The 12,480-nt window shown below is 35.5% G+C and overlaps 1 long non-coding RNA gene across 1 annotated transcript; it reads right to left on the bottom strand.

The window, feature by feature from the left end:
- Nucleotides 1-7,342: 7,342 nt before the first annotated feature.
- On the bottom strand, nucleotides 7,343-11,797 carry LOC130705654 (uncharacterized). Its single transcript, XR_009006007.1, has 3 exons — nucleotides 11,680-11,797; nucleotides 7,494-7,611; nucleotides 7,343-7,399 (listed from the first exon to the last, which is right to left on the bottom strand). It is a non-coding gene; the product is annotated as an uncharacterized LOC130705654 (long non-coding RNA).
- Nucleotides 11,798-12,480: the final 683 nt, after the last annotated feature.

The following is a 12,480-nucleotide window of genomic DNA, read 5'->3' as shown; positions in this document are numbered from 1 at the left end:
AATGCAGGGGACACAGGTTTGAGCCCTGGTCTGGGAAGATCCCACATACCGCAGAGCAACTAAGCCCGTGCACCACAACTACTGAGCCCACAAGCCACAACTACTGAAGCCTGCATGCCTAGAGCCTGTGGTGCTCTGCAACAAGAGAAGCCACCGCAATGAGAAGCCCACGCACCGCAATGAAGAGTAGCCCCCACTCACCGCAACTAGAGAAAGCCCGCGTGCAGCAACAAAGACCCAACGCAGCCAAAAATAAATAATAATAAATAAAATAAATATTAAAACATCTTATCTATGATAAAAGGGTCAATACATCAGGAAGATATAACAATTTGAAACACATAAGCACCTAATAATAGAGTCCCTAAATACATGACTTAAAAATTGGAAAAAATGAAGAGAGAAATACACAATTCAACAATAACAGTTGGAGAATGCAATACCCCATTTTCAATAATGGATAGAAAAACTAAGTAGAAGATCAGCAAGGAAATGGAGGACTTGCACAACACTGTACACTGACTAGACCTAACAGACATCTATAGAATACACCATCCAACAATTCTGGAATACATAATCTCCCCAAGTACACATGGAATTTTCTACAGGATGGACCACTTGCTGGGTTATAAAATAAGCCTCAATAAATTTAAAAGGATTGAAATCATGTGCATCATGTTCTCTGACTACAATGGAATGAAATTAAAAACGAATAACAGAAGAAAATTTGGGAAATTCACAAATATGTGGAAATTAAAGAACACACTCCTAAAGAATCAATGGACCAAAGAAAAAAAAATCACAAGGGAAATTAGAAAGTACTTTGAAATAAATGAAAATGAAGACACAGCCTACCAAACTTACAGGAAGCAGCTAAAGCTAATAGCATTAAAAGGCATATATTTTTTTAAAAAAGATCTGAAATCAATAATCTAAAGTTCTGGACTTCCCTAGTGGTTAAGAATCCACCTGCCAATGCAGGGGACACGGGTTCAAGTCCTGGTCCATGAAGATCCCACATGCCGTGGAGCAACTAAGCCCATGCACCACAACTACTAGAGCCTGCTCTCTAGAGCCTGCAAGCCACAACTACTGAGCCCGTGTGCCACAACTACTGAAGCCCACGTGCCTAGAGCCCCTGCTCCACAACAAGAGAAGCCATCGCAATGAGAAGCCCGCACACCACAACGAAGAGCAGCCCCCACTCGCCACAACTAGAGAAAGCCAGTGCACAGAAACGAAGACCCAACACAGTCAAAAATTTAAAAAAAAAAAAAATTATCTGAAGTTCTACCTTACGACACTGGAAAAAGAAGAGCAAACTAAGTGTACAAGAAACAAAAGAAAGGAAATAAAGATTAGAGTGGAAATTAATGAAATAGAGAATAGAAAAACAAAAGTGAAAATCAACAAAAATAAAATGTTGGTTCTTTGAAAAGATCAACCAAATTAACGAACTTTTACCTACATTGACTAAGAAAAAGGAAAGACTCAAATTACCAAAATCAGGAATGAAAAAGAGGACATCATTATTGACCATACAAAAATTTTTTAATATTATAAAGGAATACTATGAACAATTATATACCAATATATTAAATAACTGAGGTGAAATGGGCACATACTTAGAAAGACATAAAGTACTGACTGAAGAAGAAACAGAAAGTCTGAATAGATTCATAAAAAATAAAGAGATTGAATTAGTAATTTAGACACTACCCAAAGAGAAAAGACTGGGCTGAGATGCCTTCACTGGTGAATTCTACCAAACTTGTAGAAAATTACAACCAATTCTTAACAAACTCTTCCAAAAAATAGAAGGGGAGGTTATACTTCCCAACTTTGCTTTAAGTCCAATATTAGCCTAATATCAAACCAGAAAAAGACATCACAAGGAACAAATTCTACAAATCAATATCTGTTATGAATATAGATGCAAAAATCCTCAACAAAGTATTACCAAACCGAATCCAGCTATACATATACACCATGACCAAGTGGGATTTATCCCGGGAATGCAAGATGGGTTTAACATTCAAAAATCCATTAATGTAGTACACCATATCAATGGAATAAAGGACAAAGAAGTCCCAATCATCTCAATAGATGCACAAAAAGCATTTGACAAAATCCAGTTCCCCTTCATGACAAAAATACTAAACAAACCAGGAATAGAAGGGATTTTTTTTTCAACCTGATAATGTTCTTCTACAAAAAATTCACAGATAACATCATATTTAATGCCAAAAGACTGGATGCTTTCCTCCTAAAATTAAGAACAAGATAAGGATGTCTATTTTCACCACTTCTGTTTGACATTGTACTGGAGGTTATAGGTACAGCAATTAGGCAAGAGAAAATGAAATAAAAAGCTTCAAGAATAAAAGGGAAGAAGTAAAACTATCTCTTTGAAGATGGCATGGTCTTGTGTATAGAAAATCCTAAGGAATCCACTAAAAAACTGTTAGAACTAATAAATGAGTTTAAAGAAGTTGCAGGGTACATGATCAATATACAAAGATTAATTGTATTTCCATAGACTGATACAATGAGTATCAGAATTGAAAATAAGAAAAAATTCCATTTGTAATAGCATCAAAAATTAAATATTGGGGCTTCCCTGGTGGCGCAGTGGTTGAGAATCTGCCTGCTAATGCAGGGGACACGGGTTCGAGCCCTGGTCTGGGAAGATCCCACATGCCACGGAGCAGCTGGGCCCGTGAGCCACAATTGCTGAGCCTGCGCGTCTGGAGCCTGTGCCCTGCAGCGGGAGGGGCCGCGATAGAGAAAGGCCCGCGCACCGCGATGAAGGGCGGTCCCCGCACCGCGATGAAGAGTGGCCCCCGCTTGCCGCAACTGGAGAAAGCCCTCGCACGAACCGAAGACCCAACACAGCCAAAAATAAATAAATAAATAAATAAATAAGAAAATCCTTTAAAAAAAAAAAAAAATTAAATATTTAGGAATAACTTCAACAAAATAAGTGTAAAACTTATACTTTTTAAACTATAAAGCATTGATGACAGAAATTAAAGAAAATCTAAATAAATGGAAAGGCATTTCATGTTCATGAGTCAGAACACTTAATATTGTTAAAGTGGCAATATTTCCTAAATTGATCTACAGGTTCAGTGCAATCCCTATAAAAATCCCACCTGGCTTCCTTGATAAGTTGACAAGCTGATCTGAACATTCATATTTGAATACAAGTGACCTAGAATAGTCAAAACAATCTTGAAAAAGAACAAAGATGGAGGACTCACATTTCCTAAATACAAAACAGTACACTACAGTAGTCAAGATAGTATGATAGTGGTATGAGGATCAATGGAATAGAACTGAGAATTCAGAAATAAACCCTCAGATTACAATCAATTGATTTTTTTAAAATAAATTTATTTATTTTTGGCTGCGCTGGGTCTTTGTAGCTGCGTGTTCTTTCTCTAGCTACGGCAAGCGGGGGCTACTCTTCGTTGCAGTGTGCAGTCTTCTCATTGTGGTGGCTTCTCTTGTTGCAGAGCATGTGCTCTAGGCACGCGGGGTTCAGTAGTTGTGGCACGCAGGCTCAGTAGTTGTGGCTCACAGGCTCTAGAGCGCAGGCTCAGTTGTGGCGCATGGGCTTAGTTGTTCCACGGCATGTGGGATCTTCCCGGACCAGGGCTCGAACCCATGTCCCCTGCATTGGCAGGTGGATTCTTAACCACTGCTCCACCAGGGAAGCCCTACAATCAACTGATTTTTGAGAAAGGGCAATTCCATAGGGGCAGTAATAGTCTTTCAACAAATCATCTTGGGACCACATTTTCACATGGAAACGATGAAGTTGGACTCCTACATCACACCATAAACATAAAGTAACTCAAAATTGATCAAATACTTAAATATAAGAGCTAAAAAGTATAAAACATCTAAAAGAAAACATAGCTGTAAATCTGTGAAACTTTGGATTAGGCAATGATTTAGATATGAAACTAAAAGCATAAGTAATAAAAGAAAAAAATATATGAATTGTTCTTTATAAAATTTAAAAAACAATTTTGTGCTTCTAAAGACACTGGTGAAAGAAAGTGAAAAGATGACTTCCCTGGTGGTGCAGTGGTTAAGAATCTGCCTGTCAATGCAGGGGACACGGGTGCGATCCCTGGTCTGGGAAGACCCCACATGCCACGGAGTAACTAAGCCCATGTGCCACAACTACTGAGCCTGTGCTCTAGAGCCCGCAAGCCATAACTACTGAGCCCGTGTACCACAACTACTGAAGCCCACGTGCCCTAGAGCCCATGTGCCACAACTACTGAGCCCGCATGCCTAGAGCCCATGCTCTGCAATGAGAGAAGCTACCACAACAAGAAGCCCATGCACCACAACGAAGAGTAGCCCCCGCTCACCACAACTAGAGAAAGCCCATGCGCAGCAACAAAGACCCAATGCAGCCAAAAATTCTTTTAAATTTAAAAAATAAAAATAAATAAATTAATAAAAGGAAGTGAAAAGACATCTCACGGAATGGGAAAAAATTTTGCAAATCATATATCTGATAAGGAACTTTCATCTAGAATTATATAAAGAACTCTTACAACTTAATAGTAAAAAGACAACCCAACTTAAAAATGGACAAAATATCTGAATAGACATTTCTGCAAAGAAGATATATACAGGCCAATAAGCACATGAAAATATGCTCAACGTCACTAGTCACCAGGGAAATGCAAGTCAAAACTATGAGATACCACTTCATGTATTAGGATAGTTGTAATAAAAAAGACAGATAACAACAAGTATTGACAAGGCTGTGAAGAAATCAGTACACTCATACACTCCTGGTGGAAATATAAAATGGTGCAGCCTCTTTGGAAAACAGTCTGGAAGTTCCTCGAACTGTTAAAGCCATATAACTATACAACCCAGCAATTCCACTCTTAGATATATATACCCAAGAAAAATGAAACTATATGTCCACAGAAAAATTTCATGAATGTTCATAGCATTATTAATCATAACCAAAGAGTAAAAACAACCTAGATGTCCAGCAACTAATGAATGAAGGAATGAAATGTAGTATACATACAACAGCATACTATTCAGCCATAAAAAGAATGAAGTACTGACACAAATACAACATGGATGAACCTTGAAAACATGCTCTGTGAAAGAATGCAGACACAAAAGATAGCATATTATATGATTGCATTTACATTAAACATATTGAATAGGCAAATCTATAAAGACAGAAAATAGATTAGTGGTTGCCTAGTGTTGGAAGCTATGGGGGAAGCAACCCCAAGTAATTAAAGAATTGTGTTTGAAGTCTCAAAAAAATGTGGGCAAATGAATTTTGATATGCTCATACCATAGACTATTATTATAGAGTAGTCTTCCCTGACTCCCATATTTTTATTATAATTGATATATTACTTAAACTTATGACTTGAGCTTCTTTTTTATTCACTGCCCAACTCTGAATTCTTTCAATCCATTTAAAAATAAAAGTGATAAATCTTAGTTACCCTGGTTTAGGAAATATTTCTTAGATAGGATGTAAAAAGCATGAACCATGAAAGAAAAAAAATGACAAATTGATTTCATCAAAACTAAAAACATTTTCTCTTCAAAATCCACTGTTAAGTAAATGAAAAAGCAAGCTACAGATTGGCAGAAAATAGTTGCTGACCATATGTCTAATAAAGGACTTGTATCTTGAATATACAAATAATTCACATGACACAATAAGAAGGCAAATAACCCAATAAAGACTGGTAAAAGATTTAACAGATACTACACCAAAAATTATATGTGAATGGCATAACAAAACAAAATAGAACAAAAACCCACATGAAGAGATGCTCAACATCACTAGTAGATTAAAACAGTGAGATGTAAATTAAAATATAAATTAAATGTAAATTAAAACGAGATGATACTATACACTCATTAAAATGGTTAAAATTGTTAACTGAAAATATTAAGTGTTGGCAAGTTTATGGAACAACTGGAACTCTCAAACATTGATGGTACATATCAATGTTCTTATAAAGTTAAAGATATACTCAGCATATGACTTTATTCACCCGAGAGAAATGAATACCTGCTTATACAAAGATTTGCACTTGAATGTTCATAGTAGCTTTATTCACACTGCCAAAAAATGGAAACCACTCAATGTGCATCAATTGGTGAAGAGATAAACAAATCAGAGTATTTCTGTACAATGCTGTATTACTCAGAAAGAAAAAAAGAATTAGATAATCTACTGATACACAGAACAACATGAACGAATCTCTAAAGAATTATGTTAAATACAAGAAGTCTTACATAATACATTATGTACTGTAGATTCCATTTATATGAAATTCTGGAAAAGTTGAAATTTTTGTGGACAGAAAGTAGATTAGTGGCTACCAGAGGCCAGGGGCAGGGATTGGGGAAGGGGTTGATGACAAAAAGGCATGAAGGAACTTTTTTTTTTTTGGCTGTGCCGCACGGCATGTGGGATCTTAGTTCCCCAACCAGGGATCGAACCTGCCCCCCTGCATTGGAAGCATGGAGTCTTAACAACTAGATCACCAGGGAAGTCCCTGAAGGAACTTTCTGAAGTGAAGGAAACATTCTAAATCATGCTTGTGGTAGCAATTACATGATTGTATACATTTTTCAAAAGTCATCAAATTGTACACTTAAAATTGGTGAATTTTACTGCATGTAAATTGTACCTCAATAAAGCTGATTAAACAAAACCAATAAAAAGTAAAAAAGATTCTAGAAAAATAGGAGTTACATTAGCAAAGTTTTTAAATCGTCCCAAATCCCCACATAAATATAGAGCAAGCAGCCAGTAAAACCAAAAACCTATTGGCAACATTTAAGTAAAACTGGATGAAACTATTTTATGGGCTCAATTGCACCTCCCCTCAAATTCATATGTTGAAACCCTAACCCCCAGTACCTCAGAATGTGACCATATTTGAAGACAGGGGCTTTAAAGAGATGATTAAATTAAGATGATTAGTGTGGGCCCTAATCCAGTCTCTTCTTATAAGAAGAGGAAATTTGGATACTCTGAGAAACACTAGGGAAGCGCTGGCCCAGTGGAAAGGCTATGTGAGGACACAGTGAGAAGGTAGCCATCTGCAAGCCAAGGAGAGAGGCAGGAAAAGACTTCCTGACATCTTGATCTTGGGCTAATAGCAACCAGAACTGTGAGAAAATAAATTTCTGGTGCTTAAGCCACCCGGCCTGTGGTAATTTATTATGACAGCCCCAGCAAACTAATACAGATAACATCCCCATGAATCCCCAAATAAAAGCAGATAGGGAAAAATCATAATGCAATACCTGCATGGTGAATCTGTGCATCTGTGAAGAAGGAAGCCAAGCAAAGTAATTGGACATCTGAAGTAACCTGAAAACAAGAGAACACCAAAACATATTCACTGGAAAGCACAGTGGGCCAAGTTGAGAACAACAGCTGAAACGGGATGCAGTTTGGCACACACCAATGGGAGAGGAGTGCAAGTTGTCCATGACGGAAGATCTGAAGGGGCTTGTGAAGCTTTGTCTGCGAGAACTCTCAAAGTAGACAGCCCAAATTTCTTTCCAGGAGAAAGTTCCTCCCTGAGGAGAAAATGCAAAGAATGGGGAATCATAATTGAGCCGGACAGGGAAAACAGACTCAAAGTCAAGGTCCAGATAAAAGTGGGAGGGAGGAAGAGAGCAATTAAGTGTCAGAAAGCCTATATATATATATATGTGTGTGTGTGTGTGTGTGTGTGTGTGTGTGTGTGTGTGTGTGTGTGTGTATTTCTTTTTCAACACTGTGTGAAGCCTACAGAAGGAGCTCTGTAGGTGTAAAAAATTACCCTGAATCAAGCCTCCTTCTAAAGTGGTTCAGGGAAACTACCATATAAAAATAAGTAACAGAAAGGTATCAGACCAACTCCATAAAAGTTACTATTTTAAAAGAGAGAGAGAGAGAGAGAATAAGGAATACAATAACATCCTTACAGACAATGAAAGCATATCAGAAAGATCAAAATTGGAACCTACTATTTCAAAATGAGCTAATATTGCATTTAGAAAATGATACAAAATATGAAAGAACAATATAAATTAGAACCTAAAAAAATTCAGAAATGGGGTGCTAACTCAGAAAAGAATAAGAAATAAAAGAGTCATTTCAGAAATAGAGACTCTCCTTAAAAAACTAAAAATAGAACTACCATATGACCCAGCAATCCCACTCCTAGGCATATACCCAGAGAAAACATAATTTGAAAAGATACATGCACCCCAATGTTCATTGCAGCACTATTTACTATGTACAATAGCCAGGACATGGAAGCAAACTAAATGTCCATCAATGGAAGAATAGGTAAAGAAGATGTGGTACATATATACAGTGGAATATTACTCAGCCATAAAAAGAACGAAAATGCCATTTGCAGCAACATGGACGGACCTAGAGATTGTCATACTGAGTGAAGTAAGTCAGACAGAGAAAGACAAATATCATATAATATCACTTATATGTAGAATCTTTAAAAAGGGTACAAATGAACTTATTTACAAAACAGAAAGAGTCACAGATGTGTAAAACAAACTTATGGTTACCAGGGGATGGGGCGGAGGGATAAACTGGGAGATTGGGATTGATATATCACACTACTATATATAAAATAGATAACTAGTATGGACCTAGTGTATAGCACAGGGAACTCAATACTCTGTAATGGCCTATATGGAAAAAGAATCTAAAAAAAAAGTGGATTTATGTATATGTATAACTGATTCACTTTGCTCTACACCTGAAACTAACACATTGTAAATCAACTATACTCCAATAAAATTTTTTTTAAAAAACGGAAATAAAGACTCAACCAGAAGGAATACAACAATGACTAAACCAAGAAATGCCTAAGAGAAATAGAAGGTAAAAATGAGGAAAATTTCTAAAATTGGGAAGAAATGAAGAAAGAAATTTAAAAAGACTTGAGAGACAGAGAAAAATATTGGAGATAGGCAAAGAAGATCAAACATATTAACGGAAGTTCCTGAAGAAGAAAACAAAAGCAAAGGAACAGAATACTAAAAACTTATAATAATAATAATAATACTGATAGAAAAAAGATTTGCAATTGCATATTGAAAAAGTAGATGGTGTACCTGTGAATATCAATTCAGAACAACAAACTCCAAGTCATATTAGTAAAATTACTTTAAAGAAAAGAAAAAAATTATTTGGGAACCTAGGGAGAAATAAATATAAGTAACTTTTTTTTTTTGGCCGCACTGCTTGGCATGTGGAACTTCCCCAACTAGGGATCAAACCCGTGCCCCCTGCATTGGAAGCATGTAGTCTTAACCACTGGACCATCAGGGAAGTCCATAAGTGACTTTTAAAGGGAAAAAGAAAGTCAGGTTATCACCAGACATTTTGACAGTAAATACAGTATATTTAGAAATATAAAATGGAATAGCATATTTTAAATACTCAATGAAAGAAAATATGAGCCAAATATTTTATACCCAGCAAAACTAAAAAACATTTATTAACATATGAGTATGGAGAAATATTATAGGTTAAAAGAAACTTAAAAGACATGTCAAATTAAAAAAAGGGGTAAGGTAAAACATAGTGTTTAGAGATGTACAAATGGATAAATTATAAAGAAACACAAGGAAGAAATAACACAAGGAAGAAAAGTTAGGAGAGTGGTAGTGGTTACTTTTGGAGACAGGGCAAGGTAATGATTGGGACAGAACACATGGAGGAATTTCTGACTTATCTGGTAAATTTCTATTTTTTGACCTGAGTGATGGTTACAGGGGTATTTGTCTTATAACAATTCATTTGGGTGTATTTTTGTGGTTTTTCTGTGTGTGTTTTATTTTTGCAATAAAAAAAGATTAAAAAAAAACAACAACGACGAAAAACAGAGTCTCAGGAATTATAACTTTTCTCCTCCTTCACAGCATGTAAACATGGAGGGGAAAAGTCAGTGCTGTTGAAAGCCACTCAAGCCTGAAAACATTTGTATTTGCTGGAAAACTGTTCCAGTTACACAGAGAATGAACAAACACTGAAATTCTAAAAGGATAAGATATCATGCCTACTAGCTCTCAAGCATATTTAGAGCCTGAGTAGACAAAGCCTGTATGGGACAGGAATTCAAGCCCTGAACATGGTTTAAGGTAATCTACAACAGGTACCCTTATCTTCCTGGCAGAAGTAATATTAATTGTTTCTTGATCTCAGGGAATCTTCACAAATAATTATTTTCAAGGTCAATGAGAAGCATGTGGTAAAAGAAACTAAGCCCTCAATGAAACAAGGTATTATGAAAGAGAACCAGCAGAAACACAAGATAGTGACAATAGGCCTTCATTTGAATCATAGATACAAGTTACCAAAGAACTTGGCTTATGTTTAAAGCTCGATTTTATTTCTTTAAAATATGTGTAGGGAACTATAAAAATTACGATTTGAAAAAGAACAAAGTAAAACTTTCATACATGAACAGTACAATAACTGAAATTAGATACTTATTGTACAGGTTGGGCACAAAATTGGACAAAACAGAAAAGAGAATTACTTAACTGGAAGAAAGATAAAAATACACAGAATCTATCACAGAGAGATAAAATGAGGCTGTATATAAAAGAGAGTTTAAAGATATGCCAGATAGAGTTGGAGTTGCAGCTAAACTTCAATATTAGAAGAAACAATAAATGAACAATTTCCAAAGATGATGGCAGTCTCTAAACCATTGACTCAAATCCTTCAACCTAGACCCATTATGGAGAAACTGCATAAAATCAAAGACAATGAGAAAATCTTAAAACAGCAAACAAGAAAGGATAAATTACCTTCAAATTAGCCATTAGACTGACAGCTGACTTTTCACAGCAGCAATGAAAGTAAGGAGAGTGGAATGATAGCTGAAATAAAATACTATCCACTGAAATAAAATAATAATGAGACATAGGGAAAATGATCCCCAGTGGAAGTGTTGAGAAACAAGAATGAATGAAAAGCAATATAGGAATTATGAGGGCAAATGTAAATGAACATTGACTATAAAAAATTATGTCTATGAGGTTAAAAAAAGATAATAAAAATGCAAGAAAACAATAATCTACATTGGGATATGGGTGGATAAATGTAGCTAAAGTACTCTAAGTATGTTCTATTGTCATGGGAGTGAATAAAGATATGAACTGTTTTAGACCATGATAGGTTTTAGTATTCATGATATTTTCTGAAGTAACCCTTCAAGCATAGAAATAGTATGTAGAATTTCCAATAATAGAGGTAAAAAACAAAATGACAATTTTTAAAATCATGAAGAAAACAAAGAGGAAAAAAAGAATATAGAATTGACAAGATAAACAGAAAAGATTAAAGATGGTAGATTTAAAGCTAAATATATCAGTAATTACATTGAATAAATTAGATCTAATACTCTATTTAAAAGACAAAGAATGTCATATTGAATTTAAAAATGCAACTATATTGTGTTTAGAAAACACATCTATAACTTAAGGATACAAAAAATTGAAATTAAAAAATTGAAATTTAATTAATTGAAATTAAATTATATCATACAAACAATAAACAATTCATGTAACTATACTACTAGCAGACCACCTAAACTTTAAGACATGATGCATTATTAGAGATACCTGTTTGAAGATCTTGTCTGATGTAGTTATCTTGCAATAGTGTTACTTTTCTCATGCTCCACTCCCCTTATATCCAGACCATAAATTATAATCAAATCTCAGCATATTCTGAAAGTCAAACCTAAATATCAAAAACATTGTCTAAGGATAATGTAGAGAATATATGAAGAAATACTTTCACCAATGGACACAACAGTGATTCCAATACAATGTAAAGTGAGCCTATAACTTGGCTGTTTAGAGCTCCTTGTGACCCTGGACAACAGACCAAAGGCTGGGGTGGAAGAAGAAGAAGGGTGTAGGTTGGTGTTTGCCAGGCTGATTGATCCTGGCTCTCAAGGGAAAGATAGGTTTGAAATTTCCAAATGGAACATGGATAGAACACAAAGATTCCCCTGGGTCAACTCCTACTTCTAAATCATTTCCAGTAGTAAAAGTTAATAGAAAACTATAATAACCAACAAGGATTCAGATCCTTTTTTCATCAAGGTTTAGGTCACTTTACCTATAAAAACTCCCCAATCTACTAAATTAAAAGGGAGTGTGTCACAACTGTCATTTACAGAGAAGAAGACTGGAGCATCTACCTAATTTATATGTACCTATATATTATGATTACATTTCTTTTTACTCTTTTTCTTATATGTAGGTTGTTACCACTTAAGACAAAATTTACAGAATGTCTACAAAGGATCCTGACAGATATAGAAGAGGTATAGACATTACCCAGCACATTTTCAGTTGAGTGGGGGAATGGCTATATTATTTTAAGTGAGGTTTTCATTTTCAGCTGTGGGAAGA

The sequence above is a fragment of the Balaenoptera acutorostrata genome, chromosome 19 (assembly GCF_949987535.1).
Source record: "Balaenoptera acutorostrata chromosome 19, mBalAcu1.1, whole genome shotgun sequence".
NCBI classification, from domain to species: domain Eukaryota; kingdom Metazoa; phylum Chordata; class Mammalia; order Artiodactyla; family Balaenopteridae; genus Balaenoptera; species Balaenoptera acutorostrata.
Note: the sequence above shows the minus strand (reverse complement) of the source record. Positions and strands in the feature narration are given on the sequence as shown.